The sequence below is a fragment of the Cervus elaphus genome, chromosome 28 (genome assembly GCF_910594005.1).
Source record: "Cervus elaphus chromosome 28, mCerEla1.1, whole genome shotgun sequence".
NCBI lineage: Eukaryota > Metazoa > Chordata > Mammalia > Artiodactyla > Cervidae > Cervus > Cervus elaphus.
Genome location: NC_057842.1, coordinates 58357510 through 58371306, shown reverse-complemented (window position 1 = coordinate 58371306; position 13797 = coordinate 58357510).

Here is a 13797-nt window from a genome sequence, read left to right as displayed (position 1 = left end):
TGAAAGACCAAGAGAGTTTCAAAAACATGTACTTCTACTTTACTGACTATGCCAAAGCCTTTGACTGTGTTGATCACAAAAATCTTGGAAAATTCTTCAAGAGATGGGAATACCAGACCGTCTTACCTGCCTCTTGAGAAATCTGCATTCAGGTCAAGAAGCAACAGTTAGAATTGGACTTGGAACAACGGACTGGTTCTAAATTGGGAAAGGAGAATGATAAGTTTGTATATTGTCACCCTGCTTATATAACTTATATGCAGATTACATCATGTGAAATGCTGGGCTGGATGAAGCACAAGCTGGAATCAAGATTGCCAGGAGAAATATCAATGACCTCAGATATGCAGATGACACTACCTTATGGCAGAAAGCAAAGAAGAACTAAAGAGCCTCTTGATGAAGGAGGGGAGTAAAAAAGTTGGCTTAAAACCCAACATTCAGAAAACCAAGATCATGGCATTCAGTCCCATCACTTCATGCAAATATATGGGAAAACAATGGAAATAGTGAGAGACTTTATTTTCTTGGGCTCCAAAATCACTGCAGATGGTGACTGCAGCTATGAAATTAAAAGATGCTTGCTCCTTGGAAGAAAAGCCATGGCCAAACTAGACAGCAGATTAAAAAGCAAAGACATTACTTTGCTGACCAAGTTCTGACTAGTCAAAATTATGGTTTTTCCAGTAGTCAAGTATGGATGTGAGAGTTGCAACATAAAGAAGGTTGAGTGATGAAAAATGATACTTTTGAACTGTGGTGTTGGAGAAGACTCTTGAGAGTCCCTTGGACTGCAAGGAGATCCAACCAGTCAATTCTAAAGGAATGGTAATGATAACCCTATATGCAAAACAGAAAAAGAGACACAGATGTACAGAACAGACTTTTGGACTCTGTGGGAGAAGGTGAGGGTGGGATGTTTCGAGAGAACAGCATCGAAACATGTATATTATCTAGAGTGAAACAGATTACCAGCCTACGTTGGATGCATGAGACAAGTGCTTGGGCCTGGTACACTGGGAAGACCCAGAGGGATTGGGTAGAGAGGGAGGTGGGAGGGGGGATCGGGATGGGGAATTCATGTAAATCCATGGCTGATTCATGTCAATGTATGACAAAAACCACTACAATATTGTAAAGTAATTAGCCTCCAACTAATAAAAATAAATAAAATAAAATAAAGGAAACCAGTCCTGAATATTCATTGGAAGGACTGATGTTGAAGCTGAAACTCCAATACTTTGGGCACCTCAGGCAAAGAACTAACTCCTTAGAAAAGATCCTGATACTGAGAAAGATCTCAGGCAGAGAAGAAAGGCAGGTGGAGAAGAGTATGACAGAGGATGAGATTGCTGGATGGCATCACCAACTCAATGGACATGAGTTTGAACAGGCTCCAGGAGTTGGTGATGTACAAGGAAGCCTGGCATACTGCAGTCCATGGGGGTCATAAAAAGTCAGACATAACTGAGCAACTGAACTGATAAACCACTTTATATAAATTTCAGTTTAATAAATCACAATGTTATGAATCTTCTTAAAATTTAAAAAAATAGTATGGTAATATATTATTCATTCAATCTAAACAGAACACATTGTTTATTTTCAGATTTACAGATTCCACTTTAAAATACAGAATTTCCTTACATCTCCCACTCCTTCTTCTACCAAGAGGCAATCACTTTTTCAACTTTAATCACTAAACATTAGTAATGCCTGTTCTAGAATTTCAAATAAATGAATAATACAGTATATAATCCTTTTCTCCTTTCCTCCCTTCACTCAGCATAATGTTTTGAGAGCTATCCATATTGTTACATGTTTCAGTATTTGACACCTTTTTGCTCTGAGGAATATTCCACTGTTTATTTAAGCCACAATTTGTTTATTCACTTATATTTGATAGATATTTAGGTTGTTGCCAGTTCTTAATTTCTCAAGTTCTTTTGGAAATTCATGTACAAATTCTGTTAATGGATATCTGTTTTCACTTCTCTTAAAAAATACCTGGAGTTGGAAATATGTGGTCATGAATATGCTTTATTTTATATATAATATTTTTTCAATTTTTTCTACAATGGTTACACTACTTTACATTTACATTAGAAACTATGACTGTTCCACTTATTCAAAATTCTTGTCAGCATTTGAATATGTCTGCTGTTTACATTTTAGCCATTTCAGGAGGTGAGAAATGATAACCTCAGTTTAGTTTTAGTTTGTGTACCTTTGATGACTAATGATGTTCAGCACAATTTCATGTACTTAGCTATTTGTATAGCTTTTGCAGTATGCCTGCTTAAGTTTTTAGCCCTTTTTAAAATTTGGTTGCTTAATTTTGCTATTACTGATTTGTTGAGCCAACTATGTCCACACTGATTTTTTGTCTATAAAATCTGTCCATTTCTGGTAGAGGGATGAAATCTCCAACTGTGATATGAACTCATCTGATTCTCTTGCAACTCTATTAGTTTTTGCTTCACATAGTTTAAGGTGCTATTGTGAGGCTCTGCACATTAAGCTTTGTTACATTTTCTTTAAGTATGGACCCCTTCATCAACATATAATGTCTTTATCCCTTAAAACCTTCTTTGACTAAAATTGCACTGTCTGAAATTAATATAGCTACTCTTGCTTTCTTTTGATTAGTGCCAGTATCTTATATTTGTCTTCATTCATTTACTTGTAATTAATTTGTGTCTTTATCTTTAAAGTAGGTTTCTTAGAGACAACATATAGTTGGGTCTTGTTTTTTGATCCACTTTGAATCTTTTTTTAATTGGTGAATTTAGACCATTGATGTTCAAAGTGGGTATTGAAGTAGTTGAATTAATATCTACCATATTTGTTACTGTTTTCTACTTGTTGTTCTTATTCTTTGTCCCCAGGTTTGTCTTTTACTTTTTCCTGCTTTTTGTGGTTTTAATTGCACATTTTATGCAATTCTATTTTTCCTCCTTTCTTGACATATCAGATTGATAAACTTCTTTTTTATAAGAAATTTATCTATTTAAGATAAATTATCAAATTTATTCACACAAAGTTGCTCATAAAATCCATTTTTTGAATGTCTAGAGAATATGTATAGATATGCTTCTCTTCATTATTAGTGTTGGTCATTTGCATTTTTTCTCTTTTTATTTTATTTATTTATTTTTTTGAGAAATCTTGCTAGAGGTTGATTAAAGTATTTTTTTTTAAGATTTTGGTTTTATTGATTTTCTCTATTTTTTTCTCTTTTTGTATTTCTTTGGTTTTTGCTCTATTTTTCCTTTAGCTTCAGTTTGCTTTTATTTTTCTCTTTTCTTAAAGTTAATCGTTTAGATAATTAATTTAAACATTTACAATTTTTAATGTAGGGTTTAAAGTTAGAGTTAACTTTCTAAGCACCAATTTAGCTGCATCCTGAAAGTTTTAATATGTTGTATTGTCATTATAAGTGAGTGAAGTGAAGTCGCTCAGTCCTGTCCGACTCTTTATGACGCCATGGACTATAGCCTACCAGGCTCCTCAGTCCATGGGATTTTCCGGGCAAGAATACTGGAGTGGGTTGCCATTTCCTTCTCCAGGGGATCTTCCCGACCCAGAGATCGAACCTGGGTCTCCCACATTGTAGGCAGGCACTTTACCATCTGAGCTACCAGGGAAGTTCTTCAAACTCAATTTTTTTTTTTTCAAATTTTATTTACCTCTGATTTCTTCTTTGACCAACAAGTTACATAACTGTTGATTCATTTCTAGATATTTATATCTGAATCTTATTTTATTAATTTATAATTTAAATCAGTAGTCAGCCAAAACTCTCTGAATTATTTTAAACCTACAATATGTATTTAGACTTGTTTTGTGGCCCAGAATGTGTTCACCCAGAAGAGTTTAATTTTTTCCTACAGTTATTGTATGTAGTGCTTTATTAATGTAATTATAAGTTCAAGTAAGTTGACAATGCTTATCAGATCCTTTTTATATCTTACCCTATTTTTATCATCCCGGTGATTTATTTATTTTTTCAACCAGTAACAGTGTGGTATGAAAATCTTCAGCTAAGGTTATTGATGTCCCTTTTATCTAACATTTATTTAATGTATTTTGGAACTTTATTATTAGGTGAATACACATTTAAACTCATCTTTTATGAATATAAGTTTTTTAGTCAAAATTTTCTATATACCAACATATTGTATCATCAGTGGGATGTGCAAAGAGAAAAAGAGTGACAGATTCTTTAAGTCTTGCCTAATATTCAAATCTTGTCTTTTGCTAAAAAAAGAACTAGGAAAAGTTAGTGACAAACTATGAAAATCACAAATACTAATCTCAGAATCCCTTATATGTCCCCTTATTGAAAGAACATCAAGAAAAATTAGTCACCAGGAATGATTCTTAGGAAACTCTAGAATCAAATAAAAGGTAAGGTGAAATTACCATTTTCAGACTAAACCAATATATCGATTAATAAATCCACCTCTTCTCAGTAACCTCTTCCAATAAACACTATGCCTCTGATTCTCTGTACATGTACAAACCTCTTCTTCCATTGAGCCAAATATATTCTAAAATGTATTTATAAACCAATATTTAGGGATCAGACCTAAATGAGAAAAACAGTATTTTTAAACATTTTATGTTTAAATGATCACATATTCATATCTGTAAGTGTGGCTATCCTTTAGTCAGTTAATCTCTGGATTTAAATAAAACCCTAAATATAAATATTTCACAATGTAAATTTATTTGAGTTATACTATTGGATTTACTATAAAAATACCTACTAAGAATACATATCTCAAGAAATTATAATTAAATTTAATTTTGCTATTGAGCTCTCTGCATTCAGAATAGTTGTTTATTTTGTATGCTTCAGAATATATCAGGTAACTCAAGGTGGTGCTTCTTGAACTACTAGTAACAACCACTACTACTGTGAAGAAGTGAAGATAATTTCTTAAATGAGTTTACACAGTTCTTCCTTTTTAAGAGTTGTACATTTGTATGTTTGCATATCATTTTAGGATCACTGGGCTTCCCTGCTAGCTCAATTGGTAAAGAATCCTCCTGCAATGCAGGAGACCCTGGTTAGATCCCTAGATTGGGAAGATCCCCTGCAGAAGGGATAGGCTACCCACTCTAGTATTCTTGGGCTTCCCTTATGGCTCAGCTGGTAAAGAATCCTCCTGCCTGTGGGAGACCTGGGATCGATCCCTGGGTTAGGAAGATCCCCTGGAGAAGGGAAAGGCTACCCTCTCCAGTATTCCCACCTGGAGAATTCCATGGACTGTGTGGTCTATGGGGTCGCAAAGAGTCAGACACGAATAAGTGACTTACACTTTCACTTTAGGATCACTAATTGCCAATATGTTCAAAAGACATTGCTACCTCTTTCAAAAGGGCAACAAAATCAGCATCATTTCCTCAGGTAATTATTAGTTTTTGAAAAACATTAAGTATTGGTGAACACTGTAAAAGTTTTCCCAAATACCACAGGAAACCTAGAGGATACAATCTCTATTTTAACCAGAAATATTTCTAAGTCAAAGAAGTTAAATGATGACTAAAAGATAATGCATACTTTTACTAAAAATTAACAAGTGCTTAAGTGGTTCTTTAAGATGATTCATTGTAATGAGATTATGATAAATATATTATGAAGTGAATTAAACATAAATAAGTAAAAATAGTGACATCCCTTTTGCAAAATTGCAATTCATGTCCTTAAGTTTAGAAGAATGCATGATGTTCACACCTGCAAGAAATCAGGCAGTAATCAACACTGCAAGCAATTGCTAAAATTCATTTCAGTCATATGAAATTTTTTTCAATATGCTAACAGTAGCCCTTCTATTCCATCCCAACATTTTCATTTCTGGTTAGGATTTTCATGCACAAAACAAGTTCCACTCAATGATACAGGTGGGATTCTTGGTCACCCCATTCCTTCTAGTGAACCTGATCAATCTTGAGGTATAATTATAAATTTCATCTTTACATGAAGTATTCCTTAATTTTCCAAGCTTGAACCAAAATCTATCTTTTCACAATCTGCCATACTAACATTTAAATATCTTCCCTTAGCATCAATTTTATGCCAGTGTTACATTTAAATACATAATATTTCACAATTCAGTTTGACCTCAGAGACAAATATTCTGAGATTTCAGTAGCCTTCACATTCCTAGCACAAAGTTGCAAGATCCCTCTTTGACCAGAAGCAACTACAATTCTTCCTTTTTAAGAATGAACTACTGTAGTAACTTAGACAATATTTTCAGTATCAGTTGTTGCAAGTATTATTCATTTCATTAAGAGAGAATTTGTATTCCTGTTCCTTCTGGATTATGAAAAACTACAGAAAAATTGTATCCCTCTTTTACATAGCAATCCTTCTAATCTATAAAAATTAGAAGCCCAGTCATTTCTAGGCTTCCTATTTTCTAGAAGAAACATGTCTTAGATTCCGTTTCTTTTGGCTTTTACACTACCACCCTACTCCAGATATATTATACCCTTTTCAATTTTCCCATAAAGTACATCTGAGAGAACTGAACATATATTCTAAACATGATTACCAAGAACTGTGAAGTGGAAGGGCGAGGTTTCATCCTAAATACATACTAACAAGTTAGACCTGCCATAGTTTCGTGGACACTAACAGAAGATGTGAGACCCCTATGTCAGAGACAATGGACTTGATTACTCAGAGTAGCAGACAGAATACAAATTATGTTTTCTTCAGTACCCCTTGCTCTCAAAATCAAACAAGGTTGACAGGGAATAGCCCAGTTGGAGGCTAAATAGTGAGTTTGTGTTATAGTTGATTAATACCAAATGAAGATCATGGCATCCGGTCCCATCACTTCATGGCAAACAGATGGGGAAACAATGGAAATAGTGAAAGATTTATTTTCTTGGGCTACAAAATCACTGCAGACAGTGACTGCAGCCATGAAATTAAAAAATCCTTGCTCCTTGGAAGAAAAGCTATGACAAACCTAGACAGTATATTAGAAAGCAGGGACATTAACACTACCTTGAAGACAAAAGGTCAGTATAGTCAAAGCTGTGGTTTTTCCAGTAGGCATGTATGGATGTAAGAGTTGGACCATAAAGAAGGCTGAGCACCAAAGTATTGATGCTTTTGAACTGTGCTGTTGGAGATGACTCTTGAGAGTCCTTGGAGACAGCAAGGAGATCAAATCAGCCAATCCTAAAGGGAATCAATTCTGAATGTTCACTGGAGGGACTGATGCTAAGGCTGAAGCTTCAATACTTTGGCCACCTGATGTGAAGAGCCAACTCGCTGAAGAAAGACTCTGATGCTGGGAAAGATTGAAGGCAGGAGGAGAAGGGGATGACAAAGAATGAGATGGTTGGATGGCATCACTGACTCAAGGGACATGAGTTTGAGCAAGCTCCAGGAGATGGTGATGGACAGGGAAGCCTAGAATGCTGCAGTCCATGGGGTGGCAAAGAGCCTGACATGACTGAACAACCGAACAACAAAAACAGCAAAAGCTAGGAAACTCTAAACTTCATATTGGGCTACAAGCAAACTTTACTCCAGGAGGAAACATTATCCTCATTATACTGAACAGAGAACAAACATGCTCTGTGCTCCTGAGAAAGACACTATTTCTATCCATCAAAGCTGTTTGCAATGTAAACACACTTGAAAATATAGCTCAGAACAAATGCTGTTAGGGGCTACACTCTCAAGACATCAGACATTTGATTTAAGGGTGTGATGAAATTGTGGCCACCTTTCAAAACAGGAGTTAAGTGATAATTCTCAGACAAGAGATAGTCTCCCACATGTTTGTATAATATAGTATTCAATTCTCATTCTTCATCTACCCCCTCTTGCTCTTTCATACATACAGCAGTGGTACTTGATATATGAATACAATATACCTTAGTATCTTGTCTAAGCTTTGGTTGCCATAATGGAAATTCAATAACACAATTCCATACAGATCCAATGGATCATTTCCTATTCAATCTATGCAATCACACAATCATGTTTCATAAGTTCAGTTTTCTAAGAAACTTTTGTCTCAGCTAAAGGGGAATAGGGTTTGCATTCCAGCACATATCCCATCACTGGAGAGTTCATCAACATTCTAAGTTAACCCTGTAACACTGAGGAAAACGGTCCTTTCTACCTGACAACGAAGATTCCTTGGAACCACCATTGGACATTTGATTCATCAGATGAGAAGAATCTTATTTTTCAAATTTTTGACAAAGACTGTGCATCATTTTAATTATTTATTTCACTTTGCATTATCTTGATGCCTTCAGAACCCTGGCAGCCCAACAAATATTTTAACACTTGAGAGTAATAAAAATGAATTATATGTATAATCATTTTCTGTTTAAGCTCTTAAATCAGCATAAGGTTAATAGAAGGCTCTAGAAATGGAAAACATATGCCTCTAGGGTGTTAATCAGACTGTTCCAAAGCAGGGATATTTCTAGTTTGGAAGATTTAAAGCAGTGTTTTAAGTCTCAAAAACTTTCATAGTATGCTTTGGACTTGATTGCTTTGTCAAATGTCTCCAATCTTGTGAAAATATTCCCTGATATTTAATTAACTGAAACCATCTTCTCCTCAGATGTAACCTCAATTGTAATTAGAAATGCATGTGTCAACATTTCTAATTAGTAGTGGTAATTAACATTTATTGAGGTGCACAGGGCAGGTGGTGATGTTCTAGACTCTTGAGTAGGATGAGCAGAATTTCAGAGAAAAAAACATCATGGCCAAGCACACTCACAGGGTTTGGAGATGAAAGGATGAGAAGTCAGTTTAGTGACTGTCATGTCATAATTGACAATGGAGAAGCAAGCAGGACAAAAATAACTTGCCCAGTGGTTTGTTTTTTTTTTTTCTCTCCTTTCAAGTGTGTACTTCATGTAATTTATCTAAAGACTGGAACTAATCAAGATTTAAACAAACTCATTGAGGTACCTGTTTGAAAAGGAAAAAGATGATTTTGAAAAAGCGACAGATACGAATAAGATTGTTTATTTTTAAAAAAATCAACAAATAACACATAGAAAGTTTCAAATTTAGTAAGTTATAATGGCAAAGTATAGGTTCAACATGATACAGTTACACTGAATTTTAATTTTCTATGATTATTATCTGACATTTCATCCTGCAGATGTTTATAACATGCAGTATTTTGAGATTTCTTGCATGCAGAAATATTGTGATGCTGTACAATTTTATTAAAAATTTGAGTGGGAATTAGAACAAAACAGAGCCAAGAGCAATGATTATTAATATAAGGCACATGATTAATATTCAAAACAAAATTAGATTATAATATAGCACCAAATTCAACAAGATTTGTCTGTCATAAGGCAATATTGTATTTAGATTCAAACACACAATGCTGTAAGTTTAATTAATCACGCAACTATACGTATGAAAAGTATAAAGTACTGAAAGTATAAGGAATTGTTCTACATAATCTATATACAGAAGGAATAGAAAGATAATTTTCAAATAGCAGTAAAATCAATAGCACTAGGAAAATGAGTCTTGATCACTTTAAAATAATACATATCATACATATATATATACAAATGATATTTTAAAAGTATTATGTAAGTGACATGCAAAAAAAATCTTCAAAGTATATGAAAGATACAGGGTTATCCATAAAATATAAAATACTATTGTTAATTTAAAGAAAAACAGTAACACTAGGAAAAAAATCAAATAAATGGAATACATTTTTTTCCTTTCACAAAAGGAAAAAATGCAAATGTATAGTAATTTAAAAAACACAAAACCAAGTTAAAATAACGATAAGGGATTTTTTTATTTTGCTTGGTTGGGTTTTTTTTAGCCTTTTAGACTAGTACAGGTTAAAAATGCTTGAAATACCATTGCCAAATGTTGAGAACCTGACATGGTTGCATGCTTCTGGTGGGTGGGTGAAAATTGATACCATCTTTCTGGACACACATTTGATTCAACATATCAATTCTGTTTCTTGGGTTTATCTGAGGAGATAATAAACAACTGGCCAAGACTGGAGTAGTGCTTCTAGTAGCAGAAAACTAAAAACAACCAAAATGTTAGTCACTCAAATTTAATAAATAAGTTATGAAGTGTCCACTGACTGAATAATATGCAACCATATTGTTGAGAAAAATATAATAAAAAAACAGTATCAGGGTTTAAAACCAAACTTTGGAACTATTAAATTAGAAAGACAGAGATATCAAAAACTCATATTCCAGAACAGTTCTCCCCAAGACATAGGAGAAAATGAAGTATAGAGTGTCTTCTCTTGATGTACAAAATGATGCTGTTTGTATGTAATTATTTAATATATTATATGCTAAATAATTCCACACTTAGACATAAATAATTCTAAGTTTAGTTCAGCTATTTGAGTACCTTTCAATACACTGAAATGCCCTATCTAAAGTAACACTATAAATTGGGGTAATTTGTGTAGGATAGAGTGGTTTTTATGAGGTTTCACTTAACTGCACATTTACCCTGTTAATATATTCAACTCTTTACACCTCTTTTCATATCTTTCTTATGTATCTTAATATCTGTTCTTCTTCTATATGGCTTCAGAGGTAGACCGAAATCTTTTAAGAACTGTATAATAGAAGCTAAACCACCTTGGGTTCTCCTCACTCTAAAGCCATGAAAGGATTCTTTTTTTTTTTTAACTTTATAAGGCTTTAAGTCTTTAAATGTATACTTTGCTCAGATATCAGTGACTATGTATAAAATTACCTTCTAAACATATAAAGAATATATAAAATAAGAACACACCCATTTCATCCCAATAAAAACATAATTTGTGACAAAAAAACAATAAACATCATCTACTTAAAAAAATATATATATGCAAATTGAATTAATCATGAAATATAACAGCACACTTGATCCCACTTTATTAATCCTACATGTCAGAAATATGTTTATAAAGTCTATAATTGCTAGTCATTATTTTCCAAAGTCAAACTTATCTGTATTTTGAATTAATATAAAAAAGAAATATTCCATCTTAAAAAAACAAACAACAATCCATTTAGCTATATTCTTCCTTGAGGGTTTAAGGAAATCATCTTAGATAATTTACTCCATGGTGTCTGTGATAAGAATGTGATAGAACATGTTTATTAAATTCTAGTTTACCTTTAATATTTCAAATTACTTGCCTTTCATTTTTCTCATAAAATATTCTACAGTAGACTAAATTCAAGTAATACTTTAACACATATTTCAATCATCTCTTTTAGGGAAATAGGAGACAGGAGTGGAATAAGCCATTCAAATTTAGAGGATTCTAATTTGGGAGGTACGGGACAGGATATTATATAAAATGTTTAGCATGCACCAAACTACCAGCCTGGATGATGGCAGAATCAGAATGGACACAAAATCTAGACTACCTGTACATCTAAGCTGTGGAACTGGTAGAATATCAGACTTTCTTCAGGCAATACTTTTATGTCTCTAGTCACCAAATTCTCTTCACAGCAACAGATGATACAGCAAAATGAATTAATTTGAAGTTCATAAAGTATTACATGAGACTATTATATGGAAGGTGGGATCAGAAACAGAAATTAAGAGGTTGCCATGTGAATGCCCCAAGGGCACAGCTTTGTCCAGAGTTCAACATCAAAATGTCTTGTAATTTTGACATTGCTTAATTTCTTCCATTCTCCTTTTATTTTTTCTTGCCTTCTACTCGTTTGGTCTGGATTTTCAACAATACATTCTTATAGAAAAATATTTCCTTTGTTTTGCTCGCTATTGTTTACACAAAGCTATAATAAATCCTTTTACCCTGAAGAAAAAAAAGCAACACAGCTATTGTTGAATCTGAAATAAATAGTTCCATAAACCTCATACATGATTGAATTGCTTAGGTGGTATTATATTGTTAATAAAATCTGTGGAGAGAAATAAGAACCTCAATGAAAATTGACATGTGACTTTTTAGAATTTAGGTTTATATTGTTAATGAATGACAGCAATGTCTGAAATCTCTTAGCCAACTATAAACAAGTTTCAATGATTGGTTGTCTTATGAGCAAAAGGGTAAAATAAATGCACATTTTTTGAATAGTCATATATTCACTGATTAAAGAAGAAAACAAATTAAATGTGAATTGCTCTTCTCCTACAACCACCATTCCTATAATGGCTTCAGATCTTATCACTTGTACCATACATTAGAAGTAACAACACCCAGACAAAACCAGCCTTATACTGCTGCGTCTTCTATAACTTTGCTACTCAAAGTTGGCTCTAGATGAACTAATTAGAAATGCAGAATCCCAGGTCCCAGATATCTGTTTAACAGAATCTGAATTTAACGGGATCCACAAGAAATTCATGTGCACGTTAAACTGAGGAGAAATAAATTTAGGAAAAGCATTCAACAACACCAAATTTTCACAGACAAGTTAAAATTAAGTTAAATACTGTCACATTAGGGTTACATTCAAAATGTATATCTGCAGAATAAAGTATTCCTCAAATAGAAGGGAGGAATTTAACTGTAAAAAAATCCACCCTTAACATTTCAGTGCCCACAAATGGAGGGGCCCATGACCTTTCGTTTCCTGAACCTGACTCTGTTCTGTAACAGGTGGGATCTTTATACATTTAAGGTCTCGTAAGTCTGCATGGCCAAGCCCCTCGTACTCACTGCTAGAAATAAGCATGCAATGCCAGCGTCACACTAGACAAGGGCAGTGATGAGATGCAGACCTGGGGGATGGCTCTGGCTGTTCTTTCTAGAATTGGAGCAAGGTTCCATGCAAGGTGTGAGATCTCAGAGAACATTCCCCAGGCTTCAAAGACTGAAGCAAAGCACAGTGAAAGAAGGATCAGAACCAAGACTTGGAAAATACGGGACTTGGATCTAGGGCTCTTGTTTTCTGGGTCTGTGGGCAGCACTTTCTGTGTGAAGATCATTGGTCACTAGACATAAGATTGTGGACCAATATCTTAAGATTTATGTAAATATTTTTTCTCTATTGTGTCCACAAGCCTGTGCTCTATATCTGTATCTCCATTCCTTCCCTACAAATAGGGATGGGGTGGGGAGAGGAGAGGAGGTCAAGAGGGAGGTGATATATGTATAATTATGGCTGATCTTCATTGTTGTATGGCAGAAACCAACACAACGTTGAAAGCAATTTACTCCAACTAAAAATAAATTAAAAAAATATTCTTCTCTTTGAAAGGTGATTTGGGGGGAAAAAAGACACTTTTCCAAATATATGCAAATTAATATTGTAATTAATTTTATGAAGTCCTGCACATATAATTATTCTAAGAGAACAAAAGAAAATTCACTTTAACATGGAGCAGGAAACATCTGTGAACTACACCTTTAGAAACCACCCTCCCCCTGTTAATTTAGATAACTTGAAAGAAATCTTAAATTCAATTTTCTTTCATTCCAAGTTTCTTTTTCCACAAACACTTCGGCCTATTATGTATTTCACATTTATATTATCAGATACCACCACTCATACCTTACTATAGTACGCATGAATACACTTTTAATCTAAAGTTTGTAGTTAAAAAACTAAAATAGAAGAACAGGGATGAGATTGGTGGGGAAAATAAATCACATTTCATAAAAAAACAATAACAGGGCAGCAAAACCCTCTTCTCTCTTAAATAGGCTATTTTAATTCTGAGCTCAACATTCATCATTTCTTTCCTAGACCTTCAGGAAAAAAACACGCACATCTAGATCTGAATATTAACATTCAGTAAATATTTAAATTAGTGTA